The 22,264-nt window shown below is 37.5% G+C and overlaps 1 pseudogene; it reads right to left on the bottom strand.

The window, feature by feature from the left end:
* Positions 1-4,512: 4,512 nt before the first annotated feature.
* On the bottom strand, positions 4,513-20,670 carry LOC131696712 (TBC1 domain family member 2A-like; annotated as a pseudogene).
* Positions 20,671-22,264: the final 1,594 nt, after the last annotated feature.

Genomic DNA, 22,264 nt, shown 5'->3' with positions numbered 1-22,264 from the left:
AATTATGATTTTAAAATGTTGACTGCATCCGGATATACAACATAAAAGCTTGGCTGTTGAATAATTAACTGGAATGTCATTGAGTAAAACAGAAATATATTGGGGAAAAGAAATACAGACGTTTCAGCAGTTTAATATTAGTTAATGTTTTTTATTAACATTTATTATCAGTAAACTAAAGGGAGATATTAACACTGTTGTAGAACAATCTTTTCTGAATTTGCAGTGGGACAAATTAATAAATGAAGTGTTTCTCCACTGCAGTGTCAGCAAATGTTATTACTGTATTTATATAAACCTTTATAGAAACAAAAGAAATATTTTCAGTAGAATAAGATTTTGTTTAACAATTCTAAAACACAATGATAATACCAGTATTTGATGTTTATTCAGTTCAAATACCTTACACAAAGGATGCAAAAAAAATGCACACCATTTCATCAAAAAACAAGTTCTGTTATATTATACAGCAGAGAAAATGCCTTGAAAATGGCTCATCTCAGCCAGTTAAAGTATGTTCTGGGTTTCACAGTTTAACCTTGTGAGGAGAGTGACACTGGTAATATATAAGTGCTTGTGCCGTAATACTTTCCTAAAATAATAATTCACTTTGAGAGACTTTGACTATAGTTCAGATTGCCATCACATTATAAAACAGCAATACAAAAATGAACACCTAAATATTAGAAATGTTCTCGTTAATTCTCCCTATTGTGCAATGATATGTACATAAAAAATCCAATAAAATATCATAATATACAAATACAGAATACAAATATGTTCTAAATGTTTTATATGTATGTGTTTAGTCTTTGACCAGGTAATCAACCTGGCAACACCTGAGAAAATAAAGGCAGCTTGTATTGGTTGCCAACAGGCCCTTATACATTGATTCGAGTGCAAAAGACAACCCATTCTTCACAAAAATAATTTATTTTAACACATTTTTCCATTATTCTTATTTTTTATTATAGCTTTTCTCTTCACATTTTTTAGTAAACAAAAAAAGCACAAACAAAATCTCAACGTGTTTCGACAGAGTCTTAATCATGAGTAAACTTAATTTGATACAGAGGAACACCCCTTTTTTTTTACACTCACTTCTCCACAGGCGATTAATCACCTTTACGTCACAAACATTCAATTGACAATCAGAACAATCAAAAACAACTGAAATTAATAAGTAATTAGGTACAGAAATGACAACAGAAGGCAGAAGACCATACTTTTTTTATATTATTTTAAACACTCAATCTAAGAGATAGCTTTAAAAAGAATGGCACCCTGGGATTTGTTGGTGTTTGGTGGGGTTTTGGGGTGTAATCAGCTGACAAGAAAACTACAAATTCCATGATGCATCACTGTAACACGGACTCAGTGCGCGGCTGACGTCAGGGACCAAGCAGAGTGTTCTGTTTTCATTGAGGCGCGAAACTGAACAAGGACTCGAGAGTTAAAGGTGATTCTCCGGGTTTAAAATAAGGAACATTCTAGTCAATCTTAAACGGTGTATATTGTGCCACATTTTTCACATTTATTTTAAAAAATAAGAACAAATGTAATCAGTTAAATTCGATATTTATTTTGTGTTTTTTGGTTAATGCGTTGTCACATTATTTCAATCCTCCTCCTTCCTCCCTTTGTAACTAACTTACTCCTTGCTTGATATTTTTGTGTCGTGTGTGTAAAAAGCGAACACGAACATATATTTGATTGAATGGACAGTGTGACTATCCAGGCGGCTAAATAAACGCTCTATATTATATAGGTAGTCATAAAAAATATATATATTAAAAAGTCTAATTAACCGGGGGGGGGGGGGGGGATATAAAAATAAATTTCAGTGGGGCGTGAGTAAAAAAAGGTTGAGACCCGCTGGCTTAGGCTGGACTCTGGAAAGACGCTCATCTGAAGCTGCCGCTTGCCGGTCAGTCTGATATGAATGTGAGCCACTGACTGAATGAAAGCCAGGTACCGCGGCTGAAGGTATTGTCAGCTCGTCAGCAACATAGTTTGAGAGAATAAACCTACCTAATGGGTAGGTAAGTAGGTTTATTACGTTAGCGACCCATTGCTAGCTGCTAACCCCACGTCCTTGGTGGCTAGCTAGCTTGTTTCACAGCTAATCATTATGTGTGTGTGTGTGTGTGAGAGAGAGAGAGAGAGTGAGTGAGAGAGAGAGTGAGTGAGAGTGTCAGTGTGCGTGAGCATGTTTTGATATCGTCAACCAACTAATGTTAGCTAATCACTTCAATTTGGCTTTAGGTGACTAAAGCATAATGTCAGCCAAAAAAATAAAGATGGACATAAGGAAGTTTTTTTTACAAAAAGTCAAAGTGTAAGTAGGAAGATGTTGTTAAAGTAATAAACACAATTGATAATGATTCTCATAGCAAATGAAAAAATAATTTACTAATGAAGTTAGCAGAGTCATACTTTCTCTCTAAACAGCATGCATCAATTTATCATTTTATCAGGTGAATGAAGCAGTGCAACCTGGTAAAAGCAGTACAGAGGCAGGTGGAGCAACAGGGTCATTGGTGAGGTCTGTAATGGCTTAGTGATAATAAAAGTGAAAGTGTTAGACTCAGTTTTGAGATATATTATTGTTTGAGGCACATTGTGATATGATAGTAGGCTAATGCTGTATAGTAATACTCAGCAAATAAAGTTAGCATAGCCATATATTTTCTCTCTATATGGCATGCATCAATTTATTATTTTATCAGGTGAATGAAGCAATGCACCCAGGTACGAGCAGCAGCACAGACACAGGAGAGGTAGGCAGAGCACGTGAGCGTGCATGTGCTCATGCTTGTAGTGGTAGGGGTAATGGTAGCTTACAGTAAGGCTGGGATAGGTTATAATCCAGGTTATTAGTAATTCTATAGCAGGGATGTCAAACCAGCTTCCAGGAGGGCCACTTTATCATAGTGTTTTAAGTGTATACCAGCCAACTTCATGTCAATCAGATTATCCTCGATTCATTCATTTCAAGCCACCAGAAGTGACCATTTAACAGCTGTCTCCTAAAAAATGTCTTCCCGGGGGGGCACGCCCCTGAACCCCCCTAACGACCCGTGACTCCACCCCCCTAAAAAATTGTGTCCCCACCAATGTTCAAACCAAACCTACGCCCTTGAAGGCTGCTACTTTTACATTTTCTTTTGTAAAGGTGCATATAACCTGTGGTAAACTCAACAGCACCATTTAAACGATGTCTGGGGCCATGTAAAGAAAAAAAAATACTGGTATAATAAATGAATATCAGAAAAAACAATACCTTTCAATTGGTCATTTAAGATCATTTCACATTTACACATTACACACTTTTCTATTAAGGTAGAAAAGTAAACACATAAGAAAAATATATTTGCACACACATGTGCTTCTGTGTTGGGAGTACAGAGCATTCAAAAACCTCATGGCTAATTAACATAAAGCTCAATCTTAAAGAGTAACTGTATTCCGAAAAAATATGTCCCCACTTGTTGCTACAACTGTTTAAATAAGGTACCTCTAATTTTTGTTTTCATTGTTAACATCCTGACAACTTTTTACACTTATAACTTTAAAGTCTGTTTCAAAGCTCTTTTAAAATTGGTCGCTCTAGTGCACTGGGGTTTGAGATCTGTCCTCTAAATCACTGCAGGAAGAGCGCTGGCTTTTCTGTTCCGTACCACATCATGGATCGTTATTGCTGTATAACCTGTATGACAATGTGGTTAGTGATCCTAATTCACCATCAGTGCACTAGAACATATATATATATATATATATATATATATATATATATATATATATATATATATATATATATATATATATGTATTGTAATGACTTGGTAAGAATGGAAGTGTGAAACAGGCGTTCTTCAAAAGCAGCAATCACTTTTATTTTGCATTAAAGAACAGGCTACATACTTCTTAGCAAGACAGGTTACTTCTCCAACTCTCCACTCCTGTCTAGCATGCAAGCTGCCTCTTACAGCCCACAACCCGTACAACATTGTAGGTTAACCACGACCAATCAGTGGCCACTATCAGCCCCACTCCCCCTGGCTCCTGCAAGGTACATATAATGATCCTGCAAGGTTGCACCAATAATCCAGTATAGGGGAACAGTGTCTGCAGCAGGGTAAGCGTTCCTACGCATGGGAAGCACGCTCGCAGACCATGCAACTTTGCTCTGCAAAGCACTTCAAGCACAGACGCATGCACAAAGTCCCAGTGACAGCCTTTTGCTACAATATATATTATTAGTGATTGTATTAGAGGCTCATATATCATCATTTGATCCTCGACTACCTTTTTTCTATACGGTCTCCTTTTCCAAACATAGATGAAAAAATTATGATTTTAAAATGTTGACTGCATCCGGATATACAACATAAAAGCTTGGCTGTTGAATAATTAACTGGAATGTCATTGAGTAAAACAGAAATATATTGGGGAAAAGAAATAGACGTTTCAGCAGTTTAATATTAGTTAATGTTTTTTTATTAACATTTATTATCAGTAAACTAAAGGGAGATATTAACACTGTTGTAGAACAATCTTTTCTGAATTTGCTGTGGGACAAATTAATAAATGAAGTGTTTCTCCACTGCAGTGTCAGCAAATGTTATTACTGTATTTATATAAACCTTTATAGAAACAAAAGAAAAATATTTTCAGTAGAATAAGATTTTGTTTAACAAATCTAAAACAACACAATGATAATACCAGTATTTGATGTTTATTCAGTTCAAATACCTTACACAAAGGATGCAAAAAAAATGCACACCATTTCATCAAAAAACAAGTTCTGTTATATTATACAGCAGAGAAAATGCCTTGAAAAGGGCTCATCTCAGCCAGTTAAAGTATGTTCTGGGTTTCACAGTTTAACCTTGTGAGGAGAGTGACACTGGTAATATAGAAGTGCTTGTGCCGTAATACTTTCCTAAAATAATAATTCACTTTGAGAGACTTTGACCATAGTTCAGATTGCCATCACATTATAAAACAGCAATACAAAAATGAACGCCTAAATATTAGAAATGTTCTCGTTAATTCTCCCTATTGTGCAATAATACGTACATAAAAAATCCAATCAAATATCATAATATACAAATACAGAATACAAATATGTTCTAAATGTTTTATATGTATGTGTTTAGTCTTTGACCAGGTAATCAACCTGGCAACACCTGAGAAAATAAAGGCAGCTTGTATTGGTTGCCAACAGGCCCTTATACATTGATTCGAGTGCAAAAGACAACCCATTCTTCACAAAAATAATTTATTTTAACACATTTTTCCATTATTCTTATTTTTTATTATAGCTTTTCTCTTCACATTTTTTAGTAAACAAAAAAAGCACAAACAAAATCTCAACGTGTTTCGACAGAGTCTTAATCATGAGTAAACTTAATTTGATACAGAGGAACACCCCTTTTTTTTTACACTCAATTCTCCACAGGCGATTAATCACCTTTACGTCACAAACATTCAATTGACAATCAGAACAATCAAAAACAACTGAAATTAATAAGTAATTAGGTACAGAAATGACAACAGAAGGCAGAAGACCATACTTTTTTATATTATTTTAAACACTCAATCTGTAAGTTTCATACCACTAAATATTCTTTTACTAAGTTACTTTTTTTCTTTTTACTCTGCAACTTGAATAATGAACAGAGGTATATACTGTATACATACAAACATACATTCTACAAAAAATACCCATATTTAAAGTCTTCATTAAGGCCATGTGGTGGAACAGAATTAAAAAAAATATCACAAAAGTTTCCCTTCTCAAGAGTTGTTTGTCAACTGAGCCATCTCTTAAAAGGTGATTAATCACCTGTGGAAAATAAAAAAGGGGTGTTCCTCTGTATCAAATTAAGTCTACTCATGAATAAGACGAAACGCGTTGAGATTTTGTTTGTGCTTTTTTGTTTTCTAAAAAATATTTGAAGAGAAAAGCTAAAATAAAAAATAAGAATAATGGGAACAATCTGTTAAAATTGGTTAAAATTCAGCGCAATAGACAATGCAGCCATGCTCCAGTCACAAAAGCTATCCCTACTATCAACACATTAATATCCATAATTCTATTTATTTAACAGTTGGTATTTAAAAACTTTAGACACGTAGTTGTTACATGTCTTGCATCCCTAAAAAATTAAAAAATAAACATTTTTAAAATCATTACTGAATTCAACATTTTACCAGCATTGAAAAATCTATATGTAGCGATCAATTATATATATATATATATATATACACACACACACACACACACAGAGTATATATAGCACTGTATTCATCCTATTTTTTTCTTTTCAAGCTTCAGTAAAAAAACGTTTGTGTTTTTGCTTTCGTCACTTAGTTTAGGTTTATCAGAGGTACATGAATTAAAACTGTACCTCTAAACCTAAGTGAATTCATGCAAATCATGAAGGATTGCCATACAATTTAACATAATTAAACAAAGCAACGTCTTTCTCTTAACTTAGCAATAACTGAACTATGCAATTTACAGGAATATAAACAAACAACCAATGCATAAAAAATAAGTTTATTTCAGAGATAGTCTCGTTTAGAAAATCTGGAATCTGGTTGCCGGTCTGAAAAAATAACTGGAATCTCTGTACTTGTTCAGATTAGCCTGGCCTAAATTAATCACATTTCAAGACATTAATTTTCAAGATCTCTAATGAGTTTTTGTTTTTTTGGGAAACTACAAAATAATTAATTTACTAAATTGATCTGAGTGGAATGGAACTGCTGATTGAAGAAATTCAGAGACTGACAGATGACAGTTATAGTAAAAGGCTGTTTTATGAGATAAGAAACAGGTTTGCCCTTTGTGACAATTGTGCTGCACTGTGTGTTGGTTTTGTGTTTGTGGAAGCCGAGGGCTTAGGACCACCATACTCCTTTCATGTGTGACTAAAACTGGATTTGAAGTCAAGCATTCAGAGATGTAGTGTGTGTGTATTACCAACACACCTATTTCCATTAATATTCTGCATTTTGACAGGTTTGGTAAACTTAATTTGTTGACTCTAAAACAAGTATGTCGGTACATCACGCGCCATTACAAAATAAGAGCCGAACTGTACATGTAAAAATGTAAGTCTGACATACCTATATACTCAACAACAGACAAAGGATAACAGTTAGATGTATGTGTGACATACACAGTATGTAAGCCCCACTATATTCCACAGCAGGGAATAATAAGGCAAACAAATTAGTTTAAATAGTATCAGTGATGTGTAATTTTTCAATAACGTCAGGACGTGTGATGCAAGGTAACTGCAGTCTGTATTACTTCTTCGTCTTCGCTGACAGCAGTGTCCAGGTCCTTGTCTTTGCGCTCCACTTGTTGTTCTTTCACATACTCCTCCTGTATCCTCTCTAGCTCCTGCAGCTCGGCTGTCAGCCTCTCCATGTGAAACTCTCGTCTATTCTTCAGCAGCTTCATAGGGAAGGGGTTCATATCATTAAACGCTATGGTCATTAGTTTCCTAAAGACAGAAGATACAGAGAAAACAAAATGCCACTGATGAAACAACTGCAAAGTTAAAAGGACCTGGGAACTCTGCATTTTTCCCTTTCAAAAAATACATAAATAAATAAATAAATAAACAACAAAATATGGGCCTGCCAAAATTAAATTCATAAAACGACAAAAAGACAAACATACACACTTGAGAAACAATGCACAATTCTAACAGGAACAAAAAATGTAAGTCTGACATACAAAGTTGTTGCTTGCTAATTTTCTAACATAATTGTTTAGAGATTGAACCCATTAACTTCTACAGTGTATCAATCTTCAGGTGGTCCAAATCAGTCAATGGCCCCCTGTCTCTGCACAGCCGGCACTGCCTGGATTCTTGTCTAATACTGAAGCATGAATGGCTGCATCTAAATAAATGTGTTTGTATTTCAGGTTTAGTGGCTGGACAGAGGAGAAACATGGTGATTGGATCAATAATTCCAATGAAAAGGCTTTGAGAACTAAATGGAAACATATTTCTGCTGCTTTACAGTCATTGTGAGAAAGCTCTGCCAAATTATTATCATATAATCCCAGTTATTTCACTGAAAATCAAGAGAAAGCAGACTGATTGATCCAGTTCCGTGCTACAGTATAACAGAAAATAAATGTTTTCAGTAAATAAAAGGCAACAGAACCTTGGAATTATTCATCCTTAGGATAACTTATTTTTACTACTAAGACCTAATGGCAAGAAAATTCTGTTTTTAATAGGATCTTAAACGGCTGGTTTCACAAACTACAATTAGTACTAATTTTGGACTACCTTACCTAAGATAACAATAGGTAGTCCAGGATTAGTTCTAATCAGGGCCTGTGAAACCAGCCAATTGACCTACCAGTTAAATTGTTCAACACTTTAATAATCTGCTTGCAAACTGTTCATTAAACAGCTATACATACAGTACATCTGTTTTCTAAGCTGCAAAGAGGACATTATGTGGGTCTGTGAGGTAGGGGCTCCATTACCTGTAGGAAGTGAATGGTAAAGAAGGACTTACGGTTTCATAGTGGATGCATGGTAAAGCTCAGTAAACTGCAAAATCACTGTTCACATTTACCATCATCAAAATGGTACAAGACAGTTTATTAAAATCACTAACTTTACTAGTGGTTAAAAGCATGGCCACTGGAGTGAGTGAGATGAGTGTGAACTGTTTATACAGTCTGTGATTGACAGCAACTGGTCTGATGCGTCTGCTGTACATTATCATCATCCTCATTCTGCCTCACCTGCCATCAGAGATAGTTTTTGGTGAAAAAACGGAGGTATTGGTAGATTTCCAGATTGTCGTGAATTTTTAGACTGTCCTCTTCATTGTACTTAAAGAGGGCCAGTGCATAGCGAAATATCACCTGGAAACAGAAAGAAGGAAATACTGTTCAGGTTAAAAAAGAAGGATACTTTCGCTCATCAAGTCGTCACTGGACTGAGCCCTTTTATAATTAATTATATTTTACTTATTTCCATGTTTTTCATTTTTACTCTCTATAACTCTCTAAAATGTCATTACTATAATTTAAAATAATTGGATAAGCTGTTACAATGTAAGTGTGACATACTGTGCACATGTTTGCAAGTTAAGACAATTTTTCTCAACAATTTGTGCTGAAAAATGTATTAAGCACGTTTCAACACAGTTGGGTAAGTGTGGGTGGTGTGGGTGGTGTTGGTGGTGGAGGGGTGGGTATTAAAGGATCAATTACTAACACAGCCAGCGCTGTACCTTTGTGCCCTCATAGAGGAAAGCATCCCACACTCTGAGCAGGATGTCACTGACCAGACTTTCCACGAAGACCACCAGGAACCAGTTGAAGGTGATGAGGGAATGATCGATGCTGTGCTCCTTGAAGTGGGCCGTCAGGCGAGGCATCTTCTCAGCAAGAAAGTCACGGAACACCCTCTGATCAGCCTGCAAGGAACAAAGAGCTCTGCTTAGAGCAGCAGGAGTTGCTCAGCTGTTAGAACAAATAGGGACTATGACTGCCTGAATTAGCACATCCACAGTACTTACTGGTGAAGCAAAGGGGATAGCATTAAAACTCAGCTATAGGCTGACAAGCAATGTCACAAATATTTTAACATTTTCTTAGTAATAACGGAGAGACATGGACAAATTAGCCAATTTCCATAACAGGAACCTGAGAGGCAGTGAGGGTTTTGCTGTAGTAGTCTTGTGGCATTATGATTTCAACAACAGCCACCAGACACCAGAAGGCATCCTCTTCATCCTTCAGAACTAAAAGTGCAATAGCTGCCAACCTGCAAGAGGAAACACACATACCACATGACTCCACTGGAAGTGTGCTGCTAATATTCAGAAGAAAAGGGGGACACATAGGTGTGCCAAGCCACATTTTTACACATTTTAGGCCCTATTTTGAAATAAATTTTCAGAGGAATTTGATGTATGAAACTAGCAAGAAATTATGTAAATTATACACTTATTTGTATTTATTATTATTTTATTTCTTAGCAGACAAAAATACATTTCAAGAATCAGTATAAGTATTAATACGATTACGATTCAATAACGGAACAGATAACAGTGTCAGTGATAGTTACATCAGGATATAATTAAATACAAAATACTACAGATTAAATGACACTCGACAGATTACAGTACTCTAAAGTACAGGGTTAAATGCAGTAAAATAGGGAGCAGATAAGAGCAAGTAAAGTGCATTTAAGGAAGAGTGATAAGTGTCCAGATGGAAAAGAGGAGTTTCTACAGGTGCTGTCTGAAGAGGTGAGTCTTGAGGAGGCGCCGGAATTATTTTTAATCTGCCTGAATATGGCCACTCGTGCTTTCCACCACAGTTGTCTTTACAGTTGTGTAGAATATTAAAGAACATATCTGGGCCAGTATATTTGTGATTCCAGAAAAAGATATATTGTACAGGGGAGGGATGAGTAGCTAAGAATACACAACACAGTTAACAACCACTAGGTGTCATAATTTCTCAAATCAATAAATAAACACTGTTTGCATGTGTATTCTTATTGCTATTTATAATACAACAACACATTGCTCTAGTATAGTGTCCTGGCATAGCTACCTCCAACGAAGTGCTCTAAAATGTTAAACACCGGTAATGCTGCCATTACCTGTGGCACTGCTTACCGGTAATAGGCATTATTCTCTGTTTTAGAAAAGGATAAGTTATGCTAGTCCACGTCCAAGAAGTACAAGAAAGTGTTTTGTCTTTTTTGGCAACACCTTTTACTACTTAAAATGAGCGAATGGCATTAAGAACTTTCAATACAAAAGGTACTGTACCGGTTGAGGCCCTGGCAGTAGCCGATGGTGGGGTTTTGCCAGGAGAAGGCTAGCAGAATGTGCTGCAGCTTTTGGACTGCGTCGGGGTGGGCGAGGAGAAGTGCTTATTGCTGGTGAGGGTGCGGTGCAGGTCCAGCCTGATCTGCCGCGAGGCCGGGTGCTCCGACACCTCGCAGTGCTTCCTCAGCTCCTGGTAGCGATTGTGATTCCGCTTCCTATAGACCTGCGTCCGTGTCCTCACTATCCAGCGCCACACCTGCTCCCGGTACTCCACAGGGATCCCACACCGGATCAGGCCCTTCAGCTCCGGGGATGGAGCCAGCTGGTCCAAGGGACGGCTGGCCAGGTAGTTAGCCCACCTGGTCCGCAAAGGCTTGTCCACCATCTCATTGTTGCGCAGGTTGTTGGAACGGATCTCCAGGGCCTGGATTTTGGCCAGGAGCTTCACGTCCTCTACTTCATAATCAGGAATGGTCTTGAATCCATAGTCGTCGTACTCACTGGGACGGAACAGAAAGTTAAACAAGGATGTTGGTAACATGCAGTATTCACATATTCCCTAAATTATCATACAACATTGTATAGTAGGTGCATGGTCCAGGTTTTTGTGATTTAGTTATGTGTAATGAACCTCTATGTTAAGTTGTACTGTTATATTTCTAATCAGTCCCCTCTGCCAGCGTATTCCTCCCCATCGCTGCAGGAGAGCATTGAGTTAGTTAGTTGAGATGGAACAGTTGGCGGAGAGAGACAAAGGGAGAGAAGGGAGTGGGCTGAAGTTTGACGGTTAGGAGGAGGTAAATGTGTTTGGAAGCCAGTACAAGAACCAGGAAAGGGTTATGTGTAAATGGTATATGTGCCTGAAACTAACCTGCCTAGGGTTATGTATAAGGCCCTGTGTAAATCGAGATTTCACGAACTGCACAGAAATTGCGAACTTTTTCAATATTCTTATAATTATTATTTGTATTTCATACGATGGAGGTAAGCTATTCTGTATGTCCTGCAATGTTACTGCAAATCATCTCTTGACAGGCATTTAGATTCAAGTATTCACTGAAAGAGAAAGGCGGAAATCCAAGAAACCAAAAACGTGAACTTCCATGTTCCAAAAGTCCACTGAAAAAATGCTAAAATCATCAGTTTAGCAATAGAATTGCATTTTAAATATTTGAATATACTTAGTAACAAAAAAAACAAGAAAGTAACCGGGGGGAAAAAAGTTTTCGCTGTGAAACCCCGGTATGGAAATGTCAGTACTGTCTTACCTGACAGGGTTGAGTTTAAAGACATCCTTCTTGTCTCCCTGCAGTGAGTCCTCAATGAGCCTTTTCACCATCTCCTGCTGACTGCTGTCCAGCCCTTTGCTCTCCTGCAGCCTGCGTAGTACGACCAGGTACTTGCTCTCGATCTGGCAGTTTTTGGCCTCCAGGTAGGCACACTGCAACACAAAAGAGAGGTTTAGGGTTAGGATTAAAACAAAACACAGCAGCTGGTGAAAGCAGTAACCCTCCCACAACCTCCCACTCATTTCCAAGACAGGGCAGTCCAAAGGCAGAGGGTTTCTACACCCTGTTACTTTTTAACTGGGTTGAACTTGTTTATTAAAATGTAAAAATGAACCTAGTACATTTCCAAATAACTAATTTTACAGTTCTGATGGAGCCATTCCAATTATAATCTTGCTTCTGCTCCTTAAATTAATTTTATTTAAAAATCCTCTTCGCTGCAGTGTTCACTTGTTCCCTTGTGCTGCTTATATTAATTACAAGACTGCTATTTCCTACAGTGCAATATGTGTGTCACCCGAGTGCTTATGGACACTGGCTGTGAAGGGTCATTTCTTTGAAAGTTAAACTGTTGTGTACAATACATGTTTTTTTTCGATTACGATTCGGAAATCAAAGCGTTTATGTTTTTGGCAATTTTAGCAGTTTTAGCATAACCTGCAACTGAAATTATATTTATTTATTTATTTTTACAATTTTTGCTATTTGGTTCTTCTTTAAACCAGAGTCACCCTGGTATCAAATGTGATACCTATTAATTCAAGTGCTCCCAGAAATCCTGAAACATCTCTACTGTAGTACAATAGTTTTTCATGTCACAAAAATGGTCTGATCCTAAATATATCTAAAATAATTTAAAACCATTGCCAATCAGACCAGATAGATAAAACATCTAATTTGCTGCAATCATACCAGCCAGTAGCTGTTTCATTGCACAGTGCACTCAGGGGATATCACTATATGGAGCCATGACGCAGGCACTAGGACAGATCAAGCACTGATACAGAAACAGCTACAACTTGACCCACCCCAAAGAACACATTGGGGTCAACAAGATTATACATTAATTTAATTTGCAAACCAGGCATTTGTGTTTTTGTGAACAGTGCCCTACATTCACAGCACTGTACTTGTATTTAGAATTCACTACATATCTTTCCAATTTGCTTTCTGCATCTAGAGAAGACCTAAATTTGGAGATGAAAGGGAAACATCCCAGTCAGTCTGATCTGTTCATACTGGGAGACTGGAGCTGGCTCAGTTGCTAACTTCTCTGTGGTTTTAATTAGTAATGCATGAACACACCTGAGGTTGCTGACCAGGCTAACAGCCAGCCAGTCAGAACTACTATGACAGTCAACTAAGAAGAAGAAACAAGGAGTGAAACCAAGTAGGAGTACAAAGAAAATTATAAAAATAAGGGAAGTACAGTATAAAATGAAAAAAGAAAAACCACAAATTACTAAAGAGAAACATAACAGAGGAAGTATCTCTGCAAAAAAAGCAAATAATTGACCAAAAATACTGACTGCCTATGTCTTTATTTATGCAGATACTAGACTACAATAACAAGGTAAGAAGGTATGTGGATGAGTGGTTAGGGCTCTGGACTCTTGACCCGGGGGTCGTGGGTTCAATCCCAGCTGGGGAACACTGCTGCTGTACCCTTGAGCAAGGTACTTTACCTCGATTGCTCCAGTAAAAACCCAACTGTATAAATGGGTAATTTTATGTAAAAATAATGTGATATCTTGTAACAATTGTAAATCACCCTAGATAAGGGTGTCTGCTAAGAAATAAATAATAATAATAATAAAAGTATATTAATAAACATGGTAAACCCAGGTAAATTATTATAAATGCATTGTATAACCATGGGAAAAGCATGGGTAAAACTGCAGAAATACTGTGGTTAAACAGGAGGCCAAAGGAATGCTTTATACTTTTAAAAAGTTACCAGGATGTGAAAATGGTACAAAGTGAATCTAAAGTTGTTTTTTTTATTTTGTTTTGTTTTTTGCGTTAGACTGTGTAAGAATAGTGCCCAGTAGGTCACCAGCTTGCGTCACTACATTAGAACCACTTGCAATCCATGTGTCACTAAGCAGTTTGCTTTATCATAATGTACCAGCATGCTAGTTGTTCTTTAATTTACTTTGGCTTCTTAGTGCAGACAGAGTGTCTCTAGGCGAAATCACAGATCTCATTGTGGTTTTGTGGTTAAAGCTATAAGAAAAAAGAAATAAACGAAACTCATTACTATTACTATTAATCTGGGGCCTACGCTATAAAAGCTGAAAATAAGATGTTTAGTATTAAATAAAGTCACTTATATATTAGCCTTACACAGTGACGATACTGCATTAAAGACTTGTAGGTAAGGATAATATATTTTTTGAACATATATGTTTTTTCACAATGGTTAAATGGGTACAGATCTGTCACACAGCAAGCTGTAAAGCACATACCTTCATCAGGAGGCCCTTCTCCTCTTCTGAACTGTTCCTCCACAGCTTAGTAAGCTGGTAGATTTCAGAGTTGAGGAACTTGTTTTGCATCTTGTGTGCCTCTATATCGTCCTAGTAAACAGAGTAAACGAATGAAATCAGAACACAATCTGTGGTTGTACTTAAAACATTTCTACTGTGAGCTCTATTTATTAAGAGCACTACCTAGTCCTGACTGATCACTGCTTTTCTTTGCTTTCATAATTGTACTCATTTGTACCCTATAAAACACTGTTTGAAAATCGCTGGGATACGTAAAAAAAAAGTGTGGCTAACTAATGTCAATTAATACACTGTACAAAAACAATATACTTGTTTTGTTCTAATAACAAAGAAATAGAAGAAAAAAATAGTTGGCCAACTGATCACGTGTCTGGAATTATTATTTGACTTTATATTAGTGGATTTAAGTTTTGCTAATAAGAAGATAACTGGTCTCCTAACTTTTATCAGAGAGCAGTGTACCCCCTCATGCCTAGTAGCCTGGGGTTACACAGGGATCTTTTTTTTTTTATACAGTATGTTTATGTTATTATAATAATTTAACACTGTGCAAGCCTGACCTATAGAGTACAAAATCACAGTAATGTGATACAAAGTACAGTCGAACCTGTCGTATCTGATCCTGTAAGATATGACACCATCATTACCCAATGGACCTGTGCCATGTGTGACTTACATATGCTGCTACCAACTGAATGGTGCTGACGGAAACTGACCAATGCACATTTTATTATGGGTCTAAAACAGTAAATTCAGCTCTTAGCAGGTCAGAATTTGTACACGCTGTCACTTCACATAACTGCCCAGTTTAACCATAGTAAATAAAAGAAAAGTAAAGGATTCATAAAATTACTGTACTGTTAAAAAGCGTGCATCCTTGTTGTTGTTTATGTCTCAGGTTAACACACACACAATGTAAAAAAAAACCTGTCAGATTACTTTGGCATACACTGAGAAAGCACGTTAAGAACTGTTTGGAATGCTGTTTTGTAAACTGAGAAATACTGTACTTCAGTGCTTGTGCAGTCATTTTCACAGATTTTTTTGTATAGAATACATGCTGTGTTGTACTTTGGTGTTTTAGGCACACTGATGTACCTGATGTTGTTCATTTATAATGCCCCGACGTTAATAAAGAAAGTACAATATACTAAAACGACTTCCTCTGAGATACAATATTAGTATATATTCGCTGGACCCCTGGACCGGTTCTACTATAAATGAATTATTCTTAGACTGGAGTGGCAAACAGTAATTGTGTGTCTGCTCCAATGCTAATAAAAGCTAGTTAAGATGTCATGTTTGTAATGCTTATTGGATGCAGAGAAGGTGCAGAATACCGTATGTGACACCCCAGCAGTGAAAACATGGATCAGTTACTTTACTGCTTTTTCACATCATGCAGGATTACATGGTGGTCAAACAAAACCAAAAAAAAGAGTGTGGTTTTATCCGTGTTTCTTGAAACAAGAGTTGACGTACTTCCCATGGCTGTAATGTAAAAGTAACTTTTAAAATAACCTTGAGGTGCTCAATCTTCTCCTGCAGCCTGCAGAAGGTCTCTGTGCCCATGGAGTTGGCTATGGTACGCTGGGGGTCAGCCATGCAGGCGGCCACCTGCTCGGAGAGCTTGAGGATGACTTCCTGCTTGGCGTTGTTCTTCTCCATCATGAGCTGCACGTGCTGCTGCAGCTCATTCACTTGGCAGTCCTGCATGGCCAGCCGCTGCTCCAGCTCCTCCAGCTCCTCCTTGTCTTTGAGCAGGGCCTCCAGGCGGCCGTCCAGGTCCGCGATACACCTCTCTTTGTGCCGCACCAGTTCCAGCCGCTCCTGCTCCCCTGCTGCTGACAGGAACTGTTTGCTGGTCCTCTTCTCCTGCTTTGCTGCCTCCAGGGCCTTGTGAAGGAGTTGCACCAGCTCCTGATTTCAAAACAAAAACACTATGGTCATTTACTCTTAAAGGTGAAGCTTCATGAGCTGTGTTGGAGGTCCCGTAAATAAATTATACTGTAGGTGGTCCCTGAATAATGCACCTGTACTTTCTTTGTAATCTGAACCAGGTGGGATCAGACCTGTTCAGATTAGTGATTTGTTTAGAGTACTGATAATAAACTGTACCATACTAAAAATGCCTAGTATAGTATTTGTTTTAGGTTTTTGATTCTTGCATTTCCTGAAAAATCTGTAATATCCCTTTGAATAAAAAAATACTGTTTTACTTATCATGTAAGAACAGCTGTTAACATCATGCATTTAATTACAGTTATGGCTACAGGTAAATTCAAATAGTCTACTGTACAATGCAATAGTCTACTGTACAATGCAATTTTCCCTAAAAAACAGCCTGTTGCAGTATTTATTAGTAGTGCATATGAGAAAAGGCTCTGAAGCTCTGCCCTATATTATACGTCAGTGGCCTTAAAACCAATTATCAGACATTATTATTATTACTATTTTGTTTATTTTGCAGACACCTTTATCCAAGGCGACTTACAGAGACTAGGGTGTGTGAACTATACATCAGCTGCAGAGTCACTTACAACAACGTCCCACCTGAAAGACGGACCACAAGGAGGTTAAGTGACTTGCTCAGGGTCACACAGTGACTCAGTGGCTGAACTGGAATCTGAGCCGGGGACCTCCTGATTACAAGCCCTTTTCTTTAACCACTGGACCACACAGCCTACTACTTCAATAACAATGTCCTTTAAATGTCCTTATAAAAGATGAATTCAGTGAAGTGTTTTTAGAAAAGACCAGCAAAATGACTGAAAATTCTGCACACTGCCTGCTGGTGGTCATTTTTCAAACCATTCAGGAGATCAGCTTAACTTGTGTGTTTTTAACAGGCTCAAAAAAGACCTTGTTTTTGCAGCTCTGTTCTTTGTACTCTGAAAGAAGAAAACAATGATAATGCAATAAAAGTACCAAACACTGGAAATACTGTCCCAGTATTACAATAATAATGAGCAATGGTGTCTTGTAAAGTGGTTTCATAAGGTCCAGGATAACCGTGTCTTTAATCAAGACACAAAAACTAATGATAAAATAAGTCAAAATGCACATGCACAATAAATTCTGTGCACAAATAAAGATTGTGTCTGTTGGTCTAATTTTAGATCAAATATACAATTAGCTACAAACTCTTGCATGTTGCAGATCAGGTGCATTTGAGCACCGCGTTAAAAGTTGTATGGGTTACTAACAGGAAACAAGAAGGCGGCGATGCAAGATTAAAGTTTATGTTTGGGAAGCAATAAAATATGCTTATTGAAGCTCATAAAAATGTAAAAGGAAGTTTTGTGACCATACAGGCAAAAATGTAAGCTGTCTTTTTATCATCATAAGATACAGAGGAGTCATGAGCGAAAACCCAGAATTGCATTCAGGAGCTCTATTGTGACTGTTTAGATCTAGCCCTGCAGAAACAGTCCCTGCACAGGGCACAAAATTACCCTTGACTTCCTGACTCACCCTGCACACCATGCACTCATGCCTTTACCAGCTGAGCCCCTCGGGGGCCCCAGAGATTTTGTATTTTAATACACTTGTACTGTATGTGTTGATGACAAAATAATAAAAAAAATTCTACATTGTAACCTGTATGGATTCATAGGAACAGTAGTACAGCACAAGAGTTTCAGTTACAGACAATGAAGCAACAACAGACTCTCTTCACTGTTTCAGAAGTGCCCTTCAACCCTATTTTACATACACAGCTACTATAGAACATCATACCACCATGTTTATAACAATTTGGATTATCAGCAATACAGTTATCACACTTTTAAAAAGCTCTCCTGTTAGGTAATGCATGAGTTATTCTGCTAAATGCGTTTGCCTTCACACCCAGTGACACCTTAGCCAAAGAGGAAAGAAAATGCACAGTAAAGCAACCAATTTGTGGTCAGCATGCAGGTTTCTGACTTGCATAGAAAAAGAGTTAAGACATCACACAGTCAATACAGTAGATCAGTACTTTAATCAGTTTAGGCAAAATTATTGCTGGTCTTGGATTTGAGTTTGTATTACTTTATGTAACTGCTTGACTTAATCCACTGTTTCTGTCTTATGATCGTTCATACCATGCTTATTATAGATACAACATCATATTTAAATACTATCATACAACTTTATAAAGGTTTACCACTGTGTTTTTGCACAGTATTTTTTACAGTTTTCCCATGCTTTCCCTGTGATTAGACTGTTATTTTCCCACAGTGTACCCTGGCTTTCCATGTTTATTAATATGCTTTACCATACCTAGCTGGTCTTTACAATGCTGACCTATGCTGTACCACTATGCTTTATGATTTTACTATGGGAAACATTTATAAGGTTCAATCATTCATTGTACAAGTGCCTCACAAGACATATTATTTAATAACTCAGTTATCAGTTGTTATGTGCTTAAATATACTTCAGTCACCCAAACCAAACATATACCTTTTGTGACTTGAGCCCCTCAGTGAGCGTGAACACCTCGTGCTGGAGTCTGTATAGTTTGTCCACGGGGCTCCCCTCCTTTCCTGACACCTTCTCCCCAGAAGGCTGAAGAGAACTGGTCATTTTCTTCTCCCTCTTGTTCATGCTGCTTGATGGAGAACTCTTTCCTCCAGTCTTTGCTTCCTGCGCAGACTCGTTTGTAACTGAAGAAACTGAAGGAGCTGAAAGGACTGTAGGTGCTGGGGGTGTCAGAGGTACAGGCGGTGCTGGAGGTGCCAGGAAAGAGAGCAAGCAAAGAAAACATTTGAAATGCATGAATATTTATTTAATATATATATATATATATATATATATATATATATATATATATATATATATATATATATATATATATATATTTTTTTTTTCTTAAACTTGATGGTTCTTTATTTTATTCTGGAGCCACCTACCTGACAATATTCCCTTCATAATCATTAAACCCAAAAAAGAAAATAATGATTATTTCTGGAATTCAAATTTGTTATACACACAAAAATCATCATAGAACCCATAGTACCGATGTTAATTCTAGGGTGCCTAGCCAAAACTACAATTTGCTGCAAAAGAAAATAGTTGTTAAAAAGAGCTGTTGTTTTCAATGAAAGGTGAAATTGTGAGCTATCTAGTGAGTTTTCTAGAAATTTCTTTAAAAAAGGCTTTATTGACACTCATTCTTTATCTTATTAACAAGCTTTACTCCTGCATGGTTCACCTTTTAGGAACAGGAAACCTCTGCACATTTATAACAGCAGAAAGAGTTCTTACCCTGCATGAGAAGAATGTAATAGTTTCAGAGCCACTGTGGTGGTCCCCGCATTGAACTGATCCAGACATGAACTAAGCAGAGACACAGACTTTGCAGGGCAGTTTCCTGTCAACTGAAGGACGCACCTGTTGTTTCCCCCAGTATCTGTGTCACAGGATCCTCACAGGGACAGTCTTCCGACTGCTGAATCTTGTCAAAGTTGAACACACTCCGCCTCAGCTCCTGAGCTGGCTTGTTTCCACAGATATTGAGGACTGTGTTCCTGTAAGGGCAAGGCAGAGGAAACACAAACTGACTTCTGAAGGCAAAGTACAGAGAAAACGAAACTAAATGCATAGAAACAAACACACACACACAAACTAAAGTAGTACACAACACATAACAAAATCCAAAGCTCAACTGGTTGCTTCTCTTGCTTACAGGCAGCTGCCTGGATAGGGCTGACTAGTTTACATAACAGGTTTGAATAACTTCTGTAAATTTTCAAATACAAAATGACCTTACGATAAAAGCACATGTTGCTTCCCACTAGTGAAAACTTTGCTGTTATTAAATAGAAGCCAAGGAATAGATTTTGGTTACAAAATATTTGGTGCTAGCAAATCATGAGCAACTGACATTGCCCTAGCCATTGCCGTGATTTTGGTACTTACACTGTACGTAAGAGAGCCATTTAATTCAGTGTGTTTTCCCATTAAGAGGCACATAAAAAACAAGGTATGCAGGTAGTGTCTTACTGTATCTCTGTGATGGGGTGCTTGAGGGAGAGCTTTTGCAGTGCAGTTTTTTGCCAGGGGTCTGGCAGACAGGCTGCGGCTTCTCCGACTATTATTATTATTATTTATTTCTTAGCAGACGCCCTTATCCAGGGTGACTTACAATTGTTACAATATATCACATTATACATATATCACATTATTTTTACATACAATTACCCATTTGTACAGTTGGAGTTTTACTGGAGCAATCTAGGCAAAGTACCTTGCTCAAGGGTACAACAGCAGTGTCCCCCAATGAGGATTGAACCCATAACCCTCCGGTCAAGAGTCCAGAGCCCTAACCACTACTCCACACTGCTGCTGGCCCTTGGGGGTCTTTACTGCTGGGAGGAAGTCCTCTGTCCTTCCTGAAAAAGAGCACAAGCATCTCAACTGCCCATCCCTTCAAACAAAGTACACATTTCATACATATTCATTTATCATGTGGAAATGCCATTCTAATGTACTGTAATACATTTGTACTTACTTGCTGGACTTCATGGAGTAAATATAATTAAATGATTAGATATACAAATGTATTATTTGGTTCCATTCTCCGTATTTCCAAAAGCTGTAGATATATGTATGTTTTAGTGAAATGAAAATTTCCTTCCCTGCACCTTTTGCTTGGGAAAGTTTCTGGCAACATTAGAGAGTCTCACTCACAACAGCTGTCAGAAACGGTGTTTGCGGGCTGTGTTGTTTAAGCTGCTGTCTTAAGAAAGTACAGGTTAAAAGTATATGTCATTCTTATACCAGAAGACAAGAGTCAGCTGTAAATACTGGGTCTATTTTATTATACATACGGAGGTGCATATACATCTTGCCAGCTTTAAACCTGTATACAGTACCTAGTCTAAAACAGCACCAGATCTAAAATACTGTAAGTCTACTGGGTGTTGTTAATAAAGAGTTCAGTGGTATTTAAATCTGGTGTTGTTAAGACATTTTTACAGCTTGTCTTGTGAGTAGTTTGGACAGGCAAAAGGACTGTAAAATATAAAAATTGACAATTTTATTATCACAGCAGTAAATTGAGAAAAAATAAATAAAACAGCATTGGGAGGGAGCAATATTAACCCAATTTGGTTAACCTGAATCCAAGTATGAACCAAGTATTTCATTAACATACATTCCCCACCATGACTGTAAATTCATGACCATGACATAAGCATTATGAAATGGCAGTGCAGTTTCCTGAAAAGTCCCAAGACATGAATGGACGCACAATAAATATTACCACAGAATGTGTACACCTAGTTTAACCAAAATTAGACAGATGTGACATACAGATGGACAGATGAACAGCCAGAGTCACCTCCACACAACGCTGTTGTTATAAAAATGGAAACAAGGCAGAAGATAACATCACAAAGTGAATCCCTGTCTAGTTACCATGTTTGTGTTCTCAGCAACTAAGCCTGCTTCAAGGCTTCAAGCACAACAGAGCCGGTGAGTCATCGGCAGAAATGAGACTGTCTCACTGTGAACAGTCTCAGCATGGGTATGGGGCAGAATTGAAATCACCCTTTTGTTATTTTGAGTTCTTTCCACCACACAGCACCAACATTCTCCTGTATGATCATCATTTTTGATTGTTTGAATTCATTAAGATATC

This window comes from Acipenser ruthenus, chromosome 2 (genome assembly GCF_902713425.1).
Source record: "Acipenser ruthenus chromosome 2, fAciRut3.2 maternal haplotype, whole genome shotgun sequence".
NCBI classification, from domain to species: domain Eukaryota; kingdom Metazoa; phylum Chordata; class Actinopteri; order Acipenseriformes; family Acipenseridae; genus Acipenser; species Acipenser ruthenus.
This window is presented reverse-complemented; position numbering and strand designations above follow the sequence as displayed.